Raw genomic sequence first — 23,273 nt, forward strand, 5'->3', positions numbered from 1 at the left:
GAAAAATTCTTTGAATCAGTTTTTGTCTAAAGTAAAATAATAAACATATGCTCTGGAAAGATTTTGGAAGGTCAGGTCTTTAATTTTTAATCATTAGGAAGTTTTATTTATAACCATGCTTTCTGGAATACTTATGCTCAGTTTTAGGTATATATACCTTTTCTATATAAACTACTATACCAGTCCCATTTATTTTCTGATGGATTGAAGAGGGAGAAAAGCCTCTATCTATAATATACATCAGATTAGGGTCTGAAGATCACTATTTTTACTAGCACTTACATTTTCTCACCTAATTTGTATTACATTAGATAAAACATGTGTAAATAAATGATCAAGTTCATGCCTCCAAAATATCTTCTGTATACTTTAGCCCTATTTCATAAATGAGAAAGCTGTAGGAGACTGAGGTTTGCTTCAGGTTCTATCAAGGAAGTAGTAGCAGATCTGTGACTGAATTTTAACTCATAATTCCATTACAGCCTGCCACATTTCTCCTCTTCCTTTTCTCATTAAATACTTATGATTCCCTTAGTCTATCCCTAGGTTTTATTTTGTTGAAGAATAAATTGAAATTCTAAAAATCAAGTAAAATATAATGAGAATCTCTATTATGAGAAGTTTGTAGACTTTCTTTAATAAAAGGTCAGGCATAGAGTTTTTGAGCCAGGGGAACTTAGTTCAATATTTAATCTCTTGTATTTTCTAATTTTTTTCTTAAACATTTGGTCAGATGCATTTATGTGTACTTCTGATAGGTGCCAGTCCTTTTAGAAGAGAACTCCCTGTCAGATGAATTGTTAAAGCTATTTTAAAGGTCAGGAAACAACATTTTTTTTTTATAAAGAGATTTGAAATGAACCATAAGAGCTATAAATGGGGAATATTTGTTTTACCTCCTCCCCTTTAACACTTCCGTAGTGGAACTCAGCTGTCAGCTTTTTAGAACCTCAATGGCTTCAATCTATCTGTGGCATTTTTCTCAGGGATAGTAAAGCACTGAAGGATGAAAATCTCCCTCCTGTCATCTGCCAGGATGTTGAAAACTTCCAGTAAGTGTGTCAAATGTAATTAGATATATCATGTTGAAGAATGTTAGAATCTATTTTAAGTGGAACATCTCTTCTTCCTCTTAAACATTTTAACTTGGGTGTTGGTAAAAATTTTAATATTTTTATAAACAAAGCAGAATAATGGGAATTAAAATTCTTTTATTGTCAATCTGAAAAAAGCATGTGAACTGTGGATGAATTTTTAATATTTCCTTTTTAAAAAACACTAGGACTCTGACCAGCCTATAGTAAATATACTTTTTTCCTATAGGAAACCAAAGGAGTATTTTTTTGGAATTCAGTTTTATGTATCTTTTTAGGAAATTTGTGAAGGAACAGAAACAGGTACAAGAAGAAATTAGTAGAATGTCTTCAAAAGCCATGTTTAAAGTACAAGAAGATATTAAAACTCTGTCACTGGCTGCCAGTGGATTACAGAGGAGCACCCTCAGTATTGACAAGTTGAAAACAGAAACTGCTCAGGTAAACAAACTTAAAGTAATTTTATTGTAGGGTTTTGTTTCGTTTTATTTAAGTCTTATAGGTTATAAGACTTGATACAGATGTACTGTAAGAAAACTGTATAGCATGTGTGCTTTTAATTTTTTTTTAAATTTTGTTTATTTATTTGACAGAGAGAAATCACAAGTAGATGGAGAGGCAGGCAGAGAGAGAGAGGGGGAAGCAGGCTCCCTGCTGAGCAGAGAGCCCGATGCGGGACTCGATCCCAGGACCCTGAGATCATGACCCGAGCCGAAGGCAGCGGCTTAACCCACTGAGCCACCCAGGCGCCCCGCATGTGTGCTTTTTAAAAAAAGATTTTATTTATTTGAGAGAGAGAGAGAAAGACAGCATGAGAGGGGGGAGGGTCAAAGGGAGAAGCTGACCCCTTGCTGAGCAGGGAGTGAGTTGCAGGACTCAGTCTTGGGTTTCAGGATCATGACCTGAGCCGAAGGCAGTCGCTTGACCAACTGACACCCAGGAGCCCTAGCTTGAGTACTTTTAAGTTGCTATGATAATAGTAGTCACTAGTTTGTATTGAGTTCTGATTATTTATGAGGCAGTATTTTAAGCAATTTATAGTAGTCCAGTTTAGTTTTCATGACAGCTCTATGAGTTAGGCCGTCTTATCTTTGTTATATAAATAAGAATATGGGCAGAGAGGTTGTTAATAAATGGAAGAGGTTGTCAATAGTGGAAGAGCTGATACTCTTAACTAGTTTCTTTCCTAAGAGTACTTGCTGGCTAAATTGCTATTATATGCAAGCAAGGCAGAAAAATATTTTTTTAAAAATCTGTCATCCATTAAATAAAAATTATATTAAGCTTTTTAAGTATTAAATATTCTGATGACTTGCCAGTCTTATGTCTTAGTTATAAATGTTAATGAGGCTCGTGTTTTTTGCCATTCATATGTACTTGTTTTTTCTTTCTATGGTATAATCTATGTCATTTTTTCTTTGTTGGCACTGTTGCCTCCCTTGTGTAGCTTGAAGTCTTTCATCGTCTCCTCCTGGCTAAATGTTCCGTCTCTGTGTGCCCAGCTCCCCATCTGTTTAAAGGTGGGTGTAGCGTAGTCCTCTGTAACCTTCCTGAGTGCTAGATGAATGCGTTCTTCCATCTTTCTCTGTGATATCACACAAAATACCTGTCTTTAGTCCCTCTTAGCAATTTGCTATTCCATTGGGATGTGAGTATACCTGGTTCTTTACCTAACAACTTCAGGGATCCAGTTTTAAATTTATTCATGGTGACACCTGGTTGGCTCAGTTGGTTAAGAGGCTGCCTTCCACTCGGGTCATGATCCCAGAGTCCTGGGATTGAGTCCCACATCTGGCTCCTTGCTCAGCAGGAGGTCTGCTTCTTTTTCTGCCTTTGCCTGTGCTCACTCTCTCTGACAAAAAAAAAAAAAAAAAAAAAAAAAAAGAAAGAACAGAACAGAAAAAAAATATTCTTGGATAAGATAAGAGGGGCTTTACAGTTACTTAGTTTTTAGGATTTTGTAGTTGTTAGCTAGGCTCTTTCCCAGCTGTGCACATTCTGCTTATGTTTCCTTCCCAAACCCTGTTCCTAGTCTGTTTCTCCATCGAAGACTGGCTGTTACGCATATGGATACCAGTGTGTGATATGCATTTGGGGAATTGAATCTTTCCCTATAGTTTTAATCTCAAGTATTGTTTTATGATCCACTTTTTGTCACCATTTTTTTTATTGAATGAAATAGTTTTAAAATGCATTTCTTATGCAATCTACTTACTTGACAAAAATCGTTTTTCTCAGTGATACAATATTCCAAGTTACTTGTCAGGTCCTTGCAGGAACATTTCCTGGAGTGCGGCACAACAGTGCAGAAGGGAAATCCTTTGTCCTCTTAATAAGGTGATGAGGAAACCAGGAATGAGAAAAATCTAAATAAAGAAATTCCAGAGCAATCTTTTGCAAGAACTTGAAACCCATAACTTATCTTTAGTTTGTGAGGGGCAATTCATTACTTTTACAGCTAAGGGATAGCTTCCAGTTTTCAATAAATTTATCCTATACTTGATTTTTCATGAAATTTGAGATTTTAAAAAACACTATCATTGAATGAAGTCTGCAGTCCTAGACATAAGACCGCCACCCACCATACGCAGCCTCTTGAGCCTTTGCTCTGCTTTTCTGCAAGTGGCAGAGCCTCAGATGTATTGCTTCTCACTAATAAATGAATGTGTACCCTTGGCCCTGAGATTGGAAAGGAACAGTGTCACTCAGGGTCCAAGTCTGGATGCAGGAGCACATTGTGGAAGAAGACTGCTGTTTCTACTCCTGTTAAGGAGTTAAGCAATCCCTGTGAAAAGGGGGTTATGCAATCAGGATCTCAGAATAGTATTTGCAGGGTACCATCAACTGTGCTGGTGTATTTCTGGGACTAGTATGTATCTGAATACAGGTTTTTATTGAAGTATTTTTCGAGACATGCACGAATTCACTATTTATGCCAACGCCTGTTTTAAGTTTGCTACACAGTGTGGTAGGAACTTAGTTTGAGCAGAGGTTAAAATCAGAATTACATACCACTTGTGGATTACCTCTAGGTGAGTTTGGCAATGAAGCAGTGGCTATTCTGTTGTTGGGGCACAAGCTGTCAATCATTTTTCCTTTCGAATCATCTGGGAACCCCCTAATGCTCTCTGTCTAGATGTCCTGGAGCTTCTCATTGGAGACTTGCCCTAGAAAGGAGGAAAACTGATAAAGCTCAGACAGAGATTGAGAATGAAAATGGAACCACTGTAATAGATCTTCCAGGTACTTTATCCCTCGAAACGGACTGTTCAGGGACAGGCACAGCACCTGCTGAGTGCAGCTTGATATCAGCGTCTCTGCCCCCGTGGCCTGAGGAGCCTGGCCTGGACAACCCCGCTTTGGAGGAGAACACGGCCACTGACAGTATGTGCTCTTCACCTTGCTTTTGCTTTTCATCTGTTTTAAAATCAGATATTTCCTTTCTTCTCAGTACTCCCTATTACTTTCCCTACATGGGGTGTTGTTGTTTTTCCTCTTCAACAAATAATTTTACTGAGATATGCTTCACGTATCACATATTCACCCTTTAAGTGTACAAGTCTAACAGTTTGCCATTTAGAAACAGAAAGCGAGTCTTACCTTGAGGCTTATCCTTCCCCCTCCCCCTCTTCTGTTGTAGTCCACAAATTCACTGGTCATCAGCAGGCTTCTTTTGTTTGTTTGTTTTGAAGCCTATTGCTTCTTGACTAAGAAATCCACAGCATCAAGAAGAACAAAAATAATACCTCAGCCTATGTGCTTATTCTGTGTCAGCACTGTGCCAGGCACTTTACATATATTAACTTATTGAATGCTTGTACCAATACTGGCTTTTTTTTAATGATGTGGAAACTTAGTCAGGGAGTCATTGGTCAAAGTCTGAGAGCCACGAAATCGCTAGGTATGTATCTGACTCCCAAGGCCATGTTTCTGACTATTGCTGTCCTCTGGTAGCAGCCACTGATCTGTCTACATGACCCACCAGGAAACAGGCAGAAAACCTCTAGTCATAGATCTTGGGCATATCTTAGTAGTTGGCCCTTTGTCTTACTTTTAAATAGGTTTATCTCTTATGAAAATTCCAATTTTTCTACAAATCCCAGTTTTCCCAGCCATGGCCTTAACAATTCTTCTATCTGCTACTGCTCAGATCAAGACCCTCCTCTTCTTGCTTAATGTGGTTATTTTATCAACGACTACAGTGATTGTATGTCACAGAGTTTGTCTTTTTTATTTCATATGTACTGCCTTGCACTGTTTACAGCTGTTTCATGGGTCAGAGTTTCTCTGATCAATTAGGCCAAGATGATATTGTCTGTATATTTCTTTATCAGATCACTGTGTGGTCCCTAGTGATCTGATGCATAGTAGTTATTTGTTGATTATTTACTGATCACCTTTCGAAGAGGAAGTGTTTTGCTAATCTTATCTATTGGTGCTTTGGTCATTCTGTTTTTCTTATCCTGTGGCATTGCTTTGTTATGAATCCTCTATTAACATAAGGTCATCACTAATGATAGACGATAACTTACTTACCTGAAGATAATCAAAATATAAAACGTTTTTCTTTCCACCTGTTTTTCTCCCTCTCTCGTTTTTAACTTGGCAGCTACGCAGCAGCCAGCAGCCAGTTAGTTTTCCGGAAGGCATAATTACTACAATTGAAATTCACCGGTCTGATCCTTATATTCAGCGGAATTAGCATTGTGGGCAGCAATGAAATGCCACTGATCAACATTGTTATCCAGGAAGTCTGTCGGGATGGGGTGATCGCCAGCGATGGAAGACTTCTTGCTGGAGACCCAATTCTTCAGGTATCAATTTTTTAATTTATTTTGTTAACTTGCCTCTTTTTTTGCTCTTATTCATCAATTTAAAACTTGGGAAATTAGGGTACTGTGGAATCTGACTTATAAAAAGGTAAGTTTTACTGTTTTTTTTAGTGCTAAACATATCATAATTTATCTGTAATTTCTCCGATTTCCCCCAAACTCATGGAATGTATTTTTACCGCCATCTTAAATTTGATCCCGCATGTGCCTCAGTGTGTGGCTCTCCAGGCCAGCTGGATTCCTCCTGGCTTGGTCTCCACAGTTGTCTATTTCGTGGCCACATTCACTGCTAAATTCTCTTGTCCCATTGTCTGTATCCCTAGTCCCAGGGTACCATCCATCAGTGACCTTTGTTGTCTGATTCATCCTTCTCTACACGGATTTCTATAATCTAGAAAAGACAGGTCACACAGCACAAGTTACTTAAAACTTACAGCATTGAATTTAACATAGAATTCGGAAATCGTGGGGGCGCCTGGGTGACTCAGTGGGTTAAGCCGCTGCCTTCGGCTCAGGTCATGATCTCAGGGTCCTGGGATCGAGTCCCGCATCGGGCTCTCGGCTCGGCAGGGAGCCTGCTTCCTTCTCTCTCTCTCTCTGCCTGCCTCTCAGTGTACTTGTAATTTCTCTCTGTCAAATAAATAAATAAAATCTTTAAAAAAAAAAAAAAAGAATTCGGAAATCATGACCACCTCTTGTTGGCTCTCAAACACACTCTCATCCACAAACAGCCTGACTCTGCACTAATCCTTGGTGCTACCCTCTCCCTCTTCTCTTTAAAAAGAATGAGCTACTCCAACAAATGAACTTGCTTCGGGCAAGATGATATTATGTTAGAGGGCATACTGATGAGCATGAGATGGCCAGAAATCTACTGTTCATGTGAATTCTAGAGTGTATGTGAAAATTGACCTGGATATATTACCCATGCAAGTGTACGTGGTACTTGAAGCTAAAAGACTGGATATTTAGCAGAGAAGAAATAGGCATGAATGAGAAAAGATGTCTTCTAGGAACCCAAGCTCAAGGACTCTTGCCTCCTCGATTTCACTGCTGTGTCCTTCCGCACAGTCTGTTGGTATTCACCCCTTCTCTTTTCCCTGCCATCTCTCTGGTCTGTGCCCTCACTGCTTCACGTCTAACCCAGGAGAATCAAAACCCCTGCCTCCCTACCCTGCTCTGAAATCCGGTACGACCATTGTGCGGTTAATTCACCTGTGACTCTGCTTTCCCTGGATAGATTGGACCAGAGAATCAAGTCCATACTGATTAATCTAATAGTCCAGGTCCTCTTTGAAGTCTTACACAACCTGTCCCCTCAGCCTTCACCCTTGCTTTTTCTTTCAGCTGTAGCCATCGGTGTATTACTGAAACATCATAGGCATGGTGGTCAGAGCTGAGGGTATAATTAAGAGCAAAAAGCAAGCCCTGCCCTCATAGAATGTATAATGTAGCAGAAAAGCCAGACATAGCAGTCTCCTTGCTTCCCTCCACGTTCCAGCCTGTCCCCATTGTGCTACAGCTTCCCCACCTTCATCCAGAAAGCCCTGCCCTGCCATTTTCACCCATTCAGACCCCTTCTCACACTAAGTGCTGAAGACATTCCTTCTCTTCACCACTTAATGCATAATTGGTCACAGAGAGTTATTCAAATGCAGTGTCTTCCTTTGGGGATGGCAGCCGCCATTATTACGTACTATGGGACAGGCTTCTCACAGAGCTGTGCCTGGAGTCGATACCCAGGACAAACTTGCTGAGTCAATAAAAGAGTGGATTTGGTTATGATATCCTGTTGGGAATAGCTGTCTTCTTCATTGAAACCAAACGTAGAACCTCTAGGATTTTTAGTTCTTCAAGAGAAATGTCCAGAGGGGAAGACAGACAAACTAGGCTCCAAGAGCAGCAAGGATTGACCTTTCCACTGGGGGTTCCTGGCTTTGGTTTCCACGCCCATCTGTATTCTGCCTCTTGTAGTTTGTGATTTCCACTTCGACACTTGGGCCCAAAACCCCTCCTTCATTGCACTTGGCCTGGCTGACACAGACTGAACTTCCAGTGTTTTGTTCTTGACTAAATCCGAAGAGGCAATAGGAGAATACAGGAAACATAACTAATCCAGCTTATGTAAAATCCAGTTTCTGATCCTACCATAGCTATTTACCGCATTCCTGTGTTTGCTGTCCTTTTATGATATTAGTAGTACTCTGGTTGCATGCGATTGGCACAGCTCTCTGGACACCTTACCCTGTATTCCTTCTACCCCAGCTCCTAAACTGATTCTCCGTGGAGGAACTCTTGTAGCTGGTTTTGACATTTTGACACCTTTGTGGCCAAGACAAAAAGAACCAGATTGCCCTTTTTTGCAGCTTACACAGTGTTCTTTACTTTTCCACTCTGGCCTTTCTAGCTATAATTGAGTATACATTTATTTTCATCTTTTGTTCTTTGCTACCAGCAGTGTGCCAGCTTTGGATATTAAATTTTTTACATATTTTTCTTTTTACATATTTTACACATTTCATATTTTTTATATATTTTTATTTTACATATTTCTCATGCTTTTTCTAAATTTTCAAGGTAAAAACAAATGCTTTGTTCTTATTTGCATTTCTTTGAGTATAATTGAGGTTAAGTCTGTAACCTCAGATTTACTAATGTATTTAATTTATAGTTATGTTTGCTATAGGGTTTTGTTTGCTAATATATTTCATCTACAGGCTTTTTTACTGGTCTGCTTTGGAGAATTGTTTAATAACATAACTGAATCTGTATATCTCAAATAAAAAGCTAATTATCTGAAATACTGGCTATAATTTGGGGAATTAAATCAAAGCTATAAATCAGCATTGTAGACATTCCAGTGCATTATTATTGTTAATGGAGGCGTACATATTAATAACCCTAATAATGGCAATCTTAAATGCAGTTTAATGATTTCAAATTGATACAAAAACTATGAGCACATAACCTGATTATTGAATTCACAAAGGGTCTCTCCTCTTGTGGGCCTGACTTCTCATTGGCCTTTGGCTGGTATGCTGGAGGCAGTAAGTAAAGCCACACTACTTGCCCAAATACAGAGTAGTATTTATGGCCATTCAAAAGGAAACACTTGGAAAGAAGGCTCCTTAGTATATTTTTACTACCTGGTTATCTTCCACTTTTTGTGAGCTGCATAAAGAATACCGTGAGCCAATTTGAAAAGACCTTGGAGTCGTTAAGATGGTTTATTTACTGACCAAAGGGCTAGCTAGCCTGTGTTTTTAGTTTAGCAAACTAGATGTAGTAACAGTGGGTGGCTTTGGTTTTCCCACACTGATTATGTGTGTGTGTGTGTGTGTGTTTTATATATATACCCACACATCCATGTTATTCTATTAAATAACCTATTTAAAAAGGAGAACCATATACCCTCAGGGCCTTTCACAGTGCAGCATTTTGAACAGTTTGAAGAATAAAATAGTGTAAGAGAGTACATCAATATTACTATTAAAAATAATACAAATTTCAGAACATGATTAAGAGTACGAATTTACAGTGCGATCTGAGTCGTCAGTGATATATTCCCTTTTGTTTTTTTTTAATTGATATTACTTTATTTTATTTTATTTTACTTTTAGATTTTATTTATTTATCAGAGAGAGAGAGAGGGAGAGAGAGCAAGCACAGGCAGACAGAGTGGCAGGCAGAGGCCGAGGGAGAAGCAGGCTCCCTGCCGAGAAAGGAGCCCGATGCGGGACTCGATCCCAGGATGCTGGGATCATGACCTGAGCCGAAGGCAGCTGCTTAACCAACTGAGCCACCTAGGTGTCCCATCACTTTTGGTTTTTAAGGAAAATAATTGCAGTCATGTCTTGACTGCATTGGTCCAAAAGATAATTAGCTAAAGATGTGGTAAAGTTTACTCTGTTGGTGCTATTTCTACAACATCTAGCAACAGTATTTTATTTGGTTTCTGCTTTCTCTGTGTTTCACTGGCAACCACACTTTTGTGAAGGGAAAATCTCTGATTGTAGGATATTCCACAACCCACGTCACAAAAATGGTGTGAGGCTTCATACTCGCACGTGGCTAGTGCTGGATTCCAGCCAGATGTTTGTAAAGTCATTTGTGATAGATGTGAATTTAAGACGGAAAAATAAGAACCTAGAGATAAGTGGCTTTTTAGCTGAATAACCAGAAATGATGAGTTTTGACTAACAAATCCACGTCAGGCTGGTTTTTTAGAAGCTGCCTTAAAGTTCTGTTCTTGACCCTATGTTACTCAACTTTTTCATCAAGGATCTGGACGGCAATCAAATGCACAGATGTTGCAAAATTGGGTGAAGAACAAGTTTATGTGTGAGATCTATGGCTTTTGATGCCTGAATTTTAAAAGATGTCCACAGGCCCAAATCAATAAAATTCAAGTTAGTGGTGCTCAAAACTGTCATCCCGAGATGAGTAGGAAGGGGGAAGGCTTTCCTTAAGATAGACTCACGTGAAAAAGATTGAAGGCTTTGGGTAATCACAAGCACCTAACCCACAGCCTGTGCCACATAACGCATCCAAGAGAATGTCGATTTCCTGCTTGCTGTTGGTGCAGACAGATGAGGAGAGGAATTCTAATTGTGATAAATACTCAGAGTTGCGCCAACCTCTTCCTCTGACTAGGTGAATAACTGAAGCTGGGTGTATTTTCTTAGTCCTGTTCCTGTCCCAGGATCAGTCACTATACTCCTTTCAGGGCCATAAGGTTTAGTAAATAAATGTTCTGTGAGTACTGAGTTAAGCTTGTTGTATTAGATAGATGTTACACTTGAGTGCTAAACAGAGTGAAACTGTAATTACCTGCTTTTCTTTAAAGTAAAAATGACTGAACTGAGATCAGGTTGTGTATCTAGAATCTGTCCCTTTTCTTAGATTAAAACTCGGTGTATTTTTTCCAGGGTAGGTGTTTTTCATTTGGAAAAGCCACATCAATCCAGTAGAACTTCAGTTTCTGTTCCACTAGAACTAGTATTTTGTTGGCACTTGCCACATGCTGCTGCTGTCTCTGCATTCTCCTCCTGGTCCCGTGAAGCGGAGAGTAAACCCATCTCACCACTCAGGGGACACACTCAGACATCCCGCTACTGGCAGGACCAGGGACTCTGATTCAGCACCCTCGCTGAAGCCTGAGATCCTAACTGCCATTCTCTACTTCGTGCTAGTCATTGTGAGTGAAGCTTAGGAACTGTGCATTTTAAAACATCTTCAGAGGGCTTTTTTTTGTAAATAATGACTGTATGTCATTTTCCAAAGTCAGTTTCTTTTGGAAATGGCGTATAAATGTTTACCAGTTGAGAGGATAAAAGATTGTCCCACCTCGGTCATAATTCTTTTCTTCCAGGTCAACAACTGTAACACCAGCAATGTGTCTCACAACTATGCCAGAGCCGCCCTTTCCCAGCCCTGTTCCATGCTGCACCTGAGCGTGCTGCGAGAGCGGTGCTTTGGGGGCCGGACCTACAGCCACCCCGACAGTAGCTCTCCCCGGGAAGAGGTCTTCCACATAGTCTTTCACAAACGGGACTCTGGTGAACAACTTGGCATTAAACCCATTCAAAGGACCGGTGAACCAGGTGTTTTTTATCCTTGATCTGTTGGAAGGGGGCCTGGCTGCCCAGGATGGAAGGCTGAGCAGCAATGACCGAGTGCTCGCCATCAATGGACACGACCTGAAGCTCGGAACCCCTGAGCTTGCCGCCCAGATCATTCAGGTACACGCGGATATTCATTCCACGTGCTCAGCCTTTATGTCGATGTTTTCGTAACATGAGAACCTGAGGGATATTTGATATTTCATGGGGGAAATCAAACATGGCTCCCCAAATCCTTCAAAATGCACAAGAGATGATTTTATCATTACAGATAAAATCCTGTCCGGAAAACTGTATCCCTGTGAACATTTAGCCTTGCTCTTTATAGAGTGAAGGCTCTATATTTTCACATGGGTTTTTCATTTGCTCCATGGGCTCCACCTAAGCCCACACAAAAAAAACACATTTATGTCCACATTTAACAGGTGAGACAAGCAAAGCTTGAAGGAGCTGTGGTTCCAAAGTTGTGACTTCCCTGCTCTTGTAACGTTCACTCTCCGCTTCACCTCCATACAAGTGGGGATAATCAATTTTTATTGAGAAGAACTCATTATCTCTGTAGTGCCCTTTTTATAAAGCATTCAGAGCATTTCAAACACATCATAACTTGTGTTCTTACAGTATCCCTGTGAAGTAAAGATGGTTATTATTAGAGAAAAAAAAATATTTTTCAATATGAGCATTAAAATAGGTAAAGTAGTGGGGCATCTGCGTGGCTCAGTCATTAAGCATCTGCCTTCGGTCAGGCATGATCCCAGGGTGCTGGCATCCAGTTTCACATCGGGGCTCTCTGCTCAGCCAGGAATCTGCTTCTCCCTCTCCCACTCCCTCTGCTTGTGTTCCTTCTCTTGCTCTCTGTCAAATAAATAAATAAATACATAATAAATAAAATCTTAAAAAAAAGAAAACCGCTTTAAAATTTTTTTTAAAAAATAAGATAGAAAACGTAGAAAATAATCCAGGCCAGACCTTCTGGTTCTATAACCTACCAGAGCATTTAATGATATGGGTATCTCCTGCAATGATAGGGGTGAAACAAAGATGTGTATGGTGTTTTATTTTGTTTTGTTTTGTTTTAAGTAAGCACAAGAAAACACTCTGACATAGAGGAAACCAAGCAGTAACATAATCGAGCATCAGGAATTAAAGTAGGTTGATAGTCACTGGGAAATGTGTATAGTAAACAGAATTAACAATGAAGATTTAAGTACTGTGTAAGAAAACCCAAATTTAAATCCCATTTCATTACTCCTTTTCACAAATGTTTGGTTCATTATTATAACTATGGGAACACACACACCCGGTAGCCATCTTGCATTAGGAGGGAGATTCAGGCGTTGGTCTCTTGTCCCAGACTTGAGATTTAAAAAAATTGAATACAGATACTTATATGATTACCAAATATAATATATTGCTCAAGTTGTTTCTTTGTGAAAAACATCTTAATGTTTTGGATTCTGAGAACAACATGTAATCCATGTCTGAAAAGGAGGCTTAAGGAAGACAAAATACAGAAAATGAAGAAGGAAGTCAAAATCACTGTCAGCCTAAAGTCCATAAGATAGTGACATTAAAGTTTTGAAGAACATCGTCATTTTTCTGTATATGCCTACAAATAAATAGGTACCTATTTACGTAGGTAATTAGACATGCAGTCAGCTTACAAATTCTGAGTTTGCCACCCTTTCTTTACGTCAGCTGTATGCTGTGGACTTCTTACCTTGAAAATAGATGCACATGATATAGCTGTATAGTAGACGTGTTGTGCTAAAACTTCCGTAAACACTCCCCTGTCAACAGACTTTAATGTTTTCTTTTCAAGTTTAAGACATTTTGCTTAACTTCCCTCTAGAAAGATCATACCAGTATATACTCCCAGCAAAAGGGCATGCTACTATTTTATGAAATACAGGTATTGTCATTGAGGCATCCTGCATTTTAAAAAATCTTGACTTTACCAGAATTCTTTTGTTGTGCTTGAAACCCTGAAGTGTTAGATAGGCAGTTGGCCTAAACCCAAATGTTGGCCCATCGTTTAAAGCTTATATGTCCACTTCCATCACACACCCAGAATTTTGTCTTTTAAGAAATCAGAAAACCTCAGGGATTTGTTTGTTAATTGGTTTGCATGAGCAGGGGTCTTCCCATAAAGCTAAATTACTGGTTATAGAGTATTTGGTAGTGGTGAGGGTTAGGCAGTAAAGCAAACAATTCTTAATATTGAAATTAGATCACAGGGGTTTCTCACCCTTTTCACACCGTGTGATCTAATACTCGGAAGTGTCAGAATCTCAAATATCTGGATTGTAAGCGTTCTATTTGGAATTTACCTGTTAGATCAAATCCCCAGACTCTGGCCACATGAGAAGTGTTATTCTTTCAGTTATTTGAAGAATTGTCTGAAACTAGTTTAATGAAATACTTGAATAAGTAAGTGACTTTAATAGGGCCTTAAAATTGGTTATCATTCAGGCACCTGGGTGGCTCCGTGGTTCAGCATCTGCCTTCGGCTCAGATCCTACATCGGGCTCTCTGCTCTGCAAGGAGTCGGCTTCTCCCTCTCCCTTTGCCCCTCCACCTTGCTCTCTCGCTTTTGCTCTCAAATAAATAAATAAAATCATTTTTTTTTAATTATGGTTTTCACTCCTTTTCCAACTTGAGAACTGAAACTGGAGTGCTTTCTTAACATTACTGACTGCAGTCATGGGGGAGGGTTGTACTTTCCAGCACAGCTTCTTGAAAGCAGGCTGTCAAATTTTCCCATAGCAATGATAGTAAACTTGGAAAGTTGTAGTCATGACCAAGAATCAGCATCAAGTAGACCAGGCCTGTACGTTAAAAGCAAAGATAAAATAGCTTTAAAAAGTATAATAAATGTGAATCTGTGTTTCAGATCTAGATCTATAAATACAGATTATGGACCTCTACATTTAACGTGGTTGTCATCACCTCTAAAATTACATTTATGGGGCGCTTGGGTGGCTCAGTGGGTTAAAGTCTCTGCCTTCAGCTCGGGTCATGATCTCAGGTCCTGGAATCGAGCCTGCTTCTCCGTCTTTCTCTCTGCCTGCCTCTCTCCCTACTTGTGATCTCTATCTGTCAAATAAATAAATAAAATCTTTTAAAAAAATAAAATAAAATAAAATAAAATTACATTTATGTGTGAGTGCACATATGGCATATATAGGCACACAATTTGTAATGTATATAAATACTAATCCTGTTTTACAGGACCTGTGTTATCATTCTTTTCAGGACTCTTTAAGCTGATCCCTATTTTTGATTTGAAGCTGTAGTGTGTGGAAACAGATCTACACATAGTTTCATTGATTATCAGTCTCAAAGTAGCCATCTTGGAATTTATTTCAGAAATCACAAAGGATTGTAATCCAGTTTTGAATCCGTTCGTCCTTTTATCTTCTTTGCTCTCTTTCTCTCAGTGCCAAGGCCAGTTTTGCAGGGGAGGGAAGTATAAAAAGACAGTTACCCTTCAAGAAATCATGGGGAGATCAGAACCCAGGCTTTCTTTGCTTACACCCTTGGTATTTCCAGGATTAGGGAAGGTTTACCCAAGAGGTCTGTGTGTGGCTCTTTTACCTGCAGAAGTTTTAAAGTATTAGCTCCTGAAATGAACTCCCTCGTCTGCCCCACCCCCAGCAGGGTCCTTCAGTCCCCACTCAGGTGAGGCTCTGATACAGCGATGATAAGTGCATTGAAAATGACCCTCCCTATAATTTTTTTAAGTGAGAAGCATCATTAATGACTGGTGATTATATATGTGTGTTTTCTCCAGGCTAGTGGTGAGAGGGTGGATTTAATTATTGCTAGGCCGGGGAAATCCCAGCCTGGTAACCCTGTCCAGGACGCAGGAGCTCAGGGTAGCAGCCAGCACCATGCACAGCCGCTGTACCACAACAGACCCAGCTCACACAAGGTGAGGCCTCGAGTTTGCATGTTTTCATTCATCTGCCCTCAGGGAATCCTTGTGACAAACTGGTAAGATTTAAATGAGGGCTGTTACTCTGTTGGAAAAGGTGAGCACAGGTGTTTGGGGGTGTGGAATGTGTGTTTGGCTCCCTTGAGAGTCCCTGTACAGTCTGTTCCTCAGCCAGTAGGGGTGGTTTCTGAGTAAGAAGGTCCCTCTGCCAGATTGATGAGAAGTGTTTGATCTTCTAGAAAGACTTCTTTGTTTGGTCCTGCTTGAAAGTGGGATTTATCTTGGTTTGCTCATTCAGTTGTAACAGGAGGTTATGTAACTGAAAAAAAGGCAATGACCAACAAGTCCATACTTAGCGGTTGGGCAGGTTGCCTACAACAACAGAATTCTCTATGTGAATATGAAGCATAAATCATACTTTCTGATAGGTACATGCAAAACACAGAAAGCATTTCTTTTTATGTTACAGTTCATAGGAATACTACCCTAGATCATTTTAAATTCCTGTATGTTGAGCTTTTTGCTGCATCTTTCATATTTCAGTGCTTTTATAATATATTCCTAGGTCATTTATCTGTGCCAAAAATTCTGATGCTTTCTCACTTTGGATGCAGAAATTAGTAGAAGTCAAAAAACAGTGGCACTTTACTGTGTTCTCAGTATTATTTACTTCATTTGATCTTTCATTTGAACTCAACTTCTAGTAGGCCAGAATTTTTACAACGATGCTATTTACCAACTGTGTGAAAATCACACATCGGAAACTTCCTATAGTTTTTTTATTTGTTTGTTTTTATTTCCTATAGTTTTTAAGTAGACCAGTAAATAAGTTTTTATTTAGCAAAGCAATTTAATTTTACTTAAGGAGAATGACTTGAGAAACACATGTTTAGCTTAAAGTGGCTTCTTTTTTTTTTTTTCAAGATTTTATTTATTTATTTGACAGACAGAGATCGTAAGTAGGCAGAGAGGCAGACAGAGAGAGAGGAGGAAGCAGGCTCCCTGCTGAGCAGAGACCCAGATGCAGGGCTCGATCCCAGGACCCTGGGATCATGACCCCAGCTGAAGGCAGCGGTTCAACCACTGAGCCACCCAGGCGCCCCTAAAGTGGCTTCTTAATGTAAGTACAATTTGAGAGAATAACTCTGTAATGTTATTTATTTATTTATTTATTTATTTTTGAGATTTTATTTATTCATTTATCACACAGAGATCACAAGTAGGCAGAGAGGCAGGCAGAGAGAGAGAGAGAGAGAGCGGGAAGCAGGCTCCCCGCTGAGCAGAGAGGCCGATGCGAGACTCGATCCCAGGAGCCCAAGATCATGACCCGAGCCGAAAGTGGCTCAACACACTGAGCTACCCAGGCGCCCCAAGAAAGCATCATTTAAAGGCACAAGTATTTTTGGCCCATCAGGTTTATCTTGTTTTCTGAGCTGAAGTATAGACTTGTCACTGGTCTTTGTTCAGTTAAAACTTTTAAGAAATTATAAGCACAAACTTCATCTTATTTTTGAACAGAAAACGAAATGTGTGAAGGGAACCTATAATTTTGCTTTCACAATGATGACTTCGAAAAGCAGTTATTGTTTCGAAAAGGAATTTGAATAAGAGTTGTTCATATCGCTGGTCCTTGCTTTACAAGTCACATATATCTACATATTCCTAAAGAATCATAATTAAGGCAAAAGTTGGTAACTGAATCCATGAATTCTACAGAAAGTGGAAATATGGGTGCTCAAAGACAACGCTACAAATTTAAGACTGTCTTAAGAACTACTTAACCATTTCAGCGTTCATATAGAGGACGATTTATGTCCTTTTGTTTGTTTTGGGCACAAATATTTTTCTTTTTACTAGTTCCTCTTCCTTAATTTTAAGTGTGGTGTTTTAAATAGCAATGCTGAATTCTTACTTTAGGTGCTCTGTAAACCTGATTGTTAGAACAGCCACATGAAATGTAATTTTAAGCATTAATTTAGCAATTTACCATTAACATACAGCATTTGTGATGTCAAATCCTACTTAAAAAAAATAAAGTTCTCCTAGGGAAAACAAATACAAATTCATCAAAACAACCTGTTCAGAGGATAATCATTGTTAAAAATTAAAGCACACATTACTCTATTACTAAGCCCCTGCGTGGCCCCTGCTTGGAAACATTCATACAGTGTTAAGCCCTTAGAAGTTTCCATGAAGTATACCAAGAGTAATCCCTGAAGTTTGGTTAAAATGCATACATCTCAGCCATATGGAGGAATAAAACAACCACCTCTTATTGACTCGATACCTGACAGACACGAGTGTTGAAGTCAATGTGCTCCCAGCTGAGTTTACCTGGATTGTCTTCATAATAACGTGGGTCTTGCCCAGTTTTGAAGGATGCGAACATAGATGTCATATGCTATGATACCACCTGTGGACGTTTACAGGTTTTCTATGAGGTCAAAATTCTAGGAACTCTAGGCTATTTAAGTAGTGCCCTCAAGAAAATTTCAGAGTGTTGGTTTCAGGAGCAGAGAAGAGCAGACACCCCTGCCGGTGCAGGGCTTGACTGACACGTCGTACCTGTCCGCTCTGAAGCAGTGTCACTAAAGGAAATGTTACAGTTCTAGCAAAAGAATTCATCTAGTTCTGCTGTTGATATTGTTAGTCGTGGTAATAGTTATCTTGTTATCTACACTATGCTGTTACAGTATATGTGTTAAGGAACCTTTTGAGATAGGAGCTTCCATTATTACACTTAATGGGATAGCACCCTTGTAGTGTCGATGCATATAGCATCATGCTGTATGATCATACACAACTACATATGAATAAATGTTTATGTATATACACTATGTGTGTGTATGTGTATTTTTTTTAAACTTGAATCACATCAAATCCAGTGTGATCATGCATAGCTATATAATTTGGAGCAAATTACATGACCTTTTTTTTTTTTTTAAAGATTTTATTTATTTATTTGACAGACAGAGATCACAAGTAGGCAGAGAGGCAGGCAGAGAGAGAGGAAACAGGCCCCCCGCTGATCAGAGAGCCCGATGCAGGGCTCAATCCCAGGACTCTGAGATCATGACCTGAGCCGAAGGCAGCGGCTTACCCCACTGAGCCACCCAGGCGCCCCTACATGACCTTTCTAATAAGGCTATTCCCTTGTTTATAAAATGGGGCCAACCATAGGATTTACACTCCGGACCATTGTAATGAAATGTAATGAAACCATGAAAATGAAATAATACAGGTGAAGCCATTTGCTTTACACATAGTAAATCTTCAATAAATGTTAGTTACTATTGCTATTTTAATATTAATATTGCATTGGTACACCTTGTTTTTTATAGCATTCTAATTTAAAAAAAGGTGATGTTTTAAATTTTCCTTTTCTTCTAGGAGTGTCCCCATAAATAGAAACAATCAATATCCGTAAAAATTGCTTTTTCCTGAGAACACAGTTTGTTGGAAAATTGTTCTCTTCCTTACTTTTTCAAAAATTCAGTTATTTCATATCCTTATAGCTTTCCGTGAAGGTTGTGAAGATCAGTTTGCACCCATTTCATGACCGAGCATTCTCATGAGTAAGAAACAGAAGATAGATCTATAGCTTTTTTCTGGCAGTTAACAAAATCCGCACTTTACTTTTGTACTGTTCTGTCACCATTTCTCTCAAAGAATAGAGGAGAGACAGAGAAATAAAATTAATTAGCTTGTCTTCAGAATCTTAAAACTTAAGTGCATTATTGACCTTTGTAGAATTGGCCCTATTTTGACTTCCATATGTCAACAGTCCTGAGTTTTTTCTGTTCCATACATAGTCATATGAAAATACAGCCGTCCAAAGTCTGACATTGTGATCCCCAGTGTTCGCTGTCATGTATGTACTTCTCATCTTTGGAACTGTGTATTATTTCTACAGTAACTGATTTTAACAGTGACTTTATCATTGCCATTGTATTTTTTTTTCCTTCAGTTTCCTTACTTTACTTCAGCTATGTATTATTTATTTTGCAATGAATTTTCTTCTCCTGTGTTAGGATCTTACCCAGTGTGTTACATGCCAAGAAAAACACATTACTGTAAAGAAGGAACCACCTGAGTCCCTGGGAATGACAGTGGCAGGAGGCAGAGGAAGCAAGAGTGGTGAACTGCCCATCTCTTTGTAACCAGTGTGCCAGCTTATGGCTGTCTGGCACGTGATGGCCGCATCAAAAGAGGTAAGATAGGGAGGGCTGGGAACAGTGAAACTCTCCCATCTTCTCCCTGCATGCCACTCATGTTTGAAAAAAGTAACAAATATTCCCCAAATTTTCTATTAAATATGATTTTTTAAAAATCTTCTAAAGTGTCCCTTCCATATATAAGTGTAAAACCTCTCTCTAAGGTTAGAAAAATGCCTAATGGGAAGGAAAATTGCTGCAGTTTGATGATGTTTTCGTTCTTTTTTTTTTTTAAGAATTTATTAATTTATCTGACAGACAGAGATTACAAGTAGGCAGAGAGGCAGTCAGGGGGTGGGTGGGGGGGAAGCAGGCTTCCGGCTGAGCAGAGACCGATGCGGGCTTGATCCTAGGACCTGGGATCATGACCTGAGCTGCAGGCAGAGGCTTTAACCCTCTGAGCCACCCAGGTGCCCTTTCCATTATTTTCTAATGTTTATTTAGATCATTGCATTATTTTATGTTGGAAAAAACCCTCTAAAAAATAGAACATTCATCTTTTCCTTCCTAACCTTTTATATAATCCTCGTGGCCCTTTTTTTTTTTTATTATATTACTTGGCAGGGCAACAAACACTTTTTTTTCTTCCTTAAGCAAAAGATGCTCAAATCACAAGTTTCATTTCTTTGTGTAGACCCAAGGACCTCTTCTCTTTAAGTATTCTGATACATTCACGCTGAGCAAACTCTGTAGGACTATATCTATAAAACTGTGTAACTCTAATACAGGATATGTTAAAAATTCATTTCTAAGAGCAAAAGATCAAATAATTTTTGAGCAGGAAAGAACCATAGAAATCACGGAAGCCCAAAGATGAGAAATGAACATGCCCAGGTCCTGCACATTAGCAAAACGAGGTCTAATGACTTGGACTTCCAGTCACATCACAGTGCCTCAAGCCACATTTTCTCCTATATATGATGAAATTATCTTAAAGTTTTGAGTTGTTTTGGAATGTTTTCCATGAATTGGATTTTTCCCTCGATATCGTAAGAATGACAGAGATGTGAAAAAATTACAAATAACAGGATGTATAGGGAAGATAATGACTTGGTAGCTCATCTCATTTTCTTGTTTATTCCTTTGGACAGGTGATATATTGCTGAATATCAATGGCATTGATTTGAACAATTGAAGTCACAGTGAGGCCATGGCTATGCTAAAAGCCAGCGCTGCGTCCCCTGTTATTGTCCTGAAAGCACTTGAGGTCCAGACTGTCGAGGAGGCAGCCCAGGCTACCGAAGAGCAGCCAGGCACCTTCAGCGAGAATGAGTACGACTCCAGCTGGTCCCCGTCGTGGGACATGTGGCTTGGGCTTCCAAGGTAGTGACAGTGTTTCAGCAGTTTCGTAGTGACAACATTTCTCAGTATGGAACACAGTAAATTCATTCGTTCAGGGTGTGAGGGGGAAGGTCCTGGTCAGAGATGAAAGTGGCAATGGCATATCAAGTTATAGAAGAAAAGGGTATTTTTTTCCTTAGGTTATTATATTTTAAAAGATAAATTTAAGGGGACTCTAGGTGGCTCAGTCGGTTAAGCATCCAACTCTGGATCTGAGCTCAGGTCTTGTTCTCCGGGCCATGAGTTTGTAAAAAAGATTTTTTGTAATTTTTAAAAAATTAAAACATTCTTAAAATATAAACCCTTTACCTTATTAAAGGTAAATTTAATAGGAAAAACTAAGCTAAAAAGACTTGGTGTATCTGTTTATAAAAATGAATAAAGCCATTCTGTCCATGACTATTAAGAAGGTTCTCAAGTGGGCCAGCCATGAGATTTGGATGTTCATGCTCTTGCTTTAGAAAAGCTGTCATTTACCACACGTGTACATGCTTAGACTTCGTGTGCATTTTTCACCAGAGAAAACAGGTCAACGTGTGGGGCCTTTTGAAAAGCTTTTCTAAAACCCCTTTCTTAATCTTGTTAACTCTCTCTAAAAAGGCAGGATGTCAGAACTCAGTTTTCATTGGACATGAGAGACTCTTTCAGCCAAACCACTGGTGTCCGAGAGTAGGTCTTCTCACCACCTTCGGGACTGTAACCCACCAGGACATTCTGTAGTTGGTCATTGTCTGCTCATGAAAGTGTTTCAGCTCCTGATGAGTGTTGTATATACTTTGGTATTGAAGTTGGAAGAATGTGTATTACTGTCTTTGTTTCTAGATCACTTTAGAGGAATCCTAAAACTGAACTATGATGAAACTTTCTGATTCTGAGCCAAGTAGGAAAATGACTGATTTTTTAAAATAAAAATAAACAATAAGAATGCCAGTTTCTGAGACATCTAGCTTCATTTGGATGTAATTTGTAATAACTAGCATTTGTATAGTGCTATGTGATATATATATATATATTTTAAAAGTACTTTCACGTAAAGAATAGCAGAAAAATCCAGGATGAATGGAATTCATTGTCTATCATCTAACTTACTGACTTGTCCTTGTGGTAGTGAAAAAGACCAAAAAGGCCTGAAACAGTAACAGAATTCGTATCTCAGGGCCCTGTAGGCATAGATTGGAATGGTTGCTATGAAACCATGGCCGTTCTACCTAATGGTGAGGGCTCAGCCAGCAGAGGGAACTCATTTATCCTCTTGAGTACTCAGCCTGATACACTGACGTGTCACTTGAAACCCAGCATGTCAGAAAGGCCCGGTCCCACTGGGGGAGAAGTGGTCTCCTCAGCGGCGCAGGAGCCGAGTGTGTGCACACCACTGCTGGCGGCCAGGCCGTGCTGGCGCTCCTTTAGTTCTTGTTACCTGGTGTTCCGGGTGTCCAGCTCCCCTAAGAAGTCCAGAAATGCTCACCCCATTGATCAAGGAATCCCACTCCTAGCGGCTTTTGGCCAGCCTGCCGTGTGGGAGCAGGCCTATGTCGGGCAGGACTGCCCGTTCGCAGGTGGACAAGGAGTCTGACTGGTCTCGGACAGGAGCTGGCAGCCCAGGACCCAGGTTCCCACTTGGGTTCCTTGGGATTTTGGTTTGGATGCATACCCTGTCCTCTGACTTCTCTGCCTCCATGTCAGTTCCCAGGGCGGAGCATTTTCAGGTGAAACACAAAGAACAATGATATTTCAGATGAACAGTACAGGGGATAATGAAATCTATTTGGGGAGTCTGCCTGTATCGAAAGGGTGTCTATCAGTCCAAGGTCACTATTCTGTGGACTCCTGGAGGTTGTGTGTTGTGTGCAGACAAGTATACACAACCAGGTATTGGGAGGGCCACTGCTCTGTGGGTACCGGCGGCTCTTTCCAGCACGTTGCACACCACACTGGGTAGCAGCTCTGCTCTTTCTCAAAAGGGAGGGTCTTTCTCTGCAGTTAGCTGGCGGTGTACCAGACAAAAGAGTTATTTGTTTTGTGTTGTGCTGTTTCATTGTTTGTTTTGGCAGAAGATTCAGAAAAATGAAAATACCTATATCGTCTCTAAAAAAGTTTGAAAAGAGGGGAATCACTCTTATGTTCTGCAGACACACACAGAAGGCCATATTGTAGTTTTCCAGGCAGAGGAAAATCCAATTGAGGTGAAGTGGCCAAGACAGAGAGAAGAGCAGTGGTTGCAGGGACTGGGGGAG

General features: G+C 39.7%; 1 long non-coding RNA gene and 1 pseudogene across 1 annotated transcript; both read left to right on the top strand.

Moving 5' to 3' along the window:
* The first annotated feature begins 255 nt into the window (after positions 1 to 255).
* Positions 256 to 2,856, top strand: LOC123394123. The gene is made up of 3 exons (XR_006608890.1): positions 256 to 1,052; positions 1,373 to 1,535; positions 2,542 to 2,856. It is a non-coding gene; the product is annotated as an uncharacterized LOC123394123 (long non-coding RNA).
* A 1,151-nt stretch (positions 2,857 to 4,007) lies between these two features.
* Positions 4,008 to 23,273, top strand: part of LOC123394125 — a 47,815-nt pseudogene continuing 28,549 nt past the window's right edge.

Source organism: Mustela putorius, unplaced genomic scaffold (assembly GCF_011764305.1).
Source record: "Mustela putorius furo isolate JIRA1106 unplaced genomic scaffold, ASM1176430v1.1 tig00001501_pilon_pilon_pilon, whole genome shotgun sequence".
In the NCBI taxonomy this organism is placed as follows: Eukaryota; Metazoa; Chordata; class Mammalia; order Carnivora; family Mustelidae; genus Mustela; species Mustela putorius.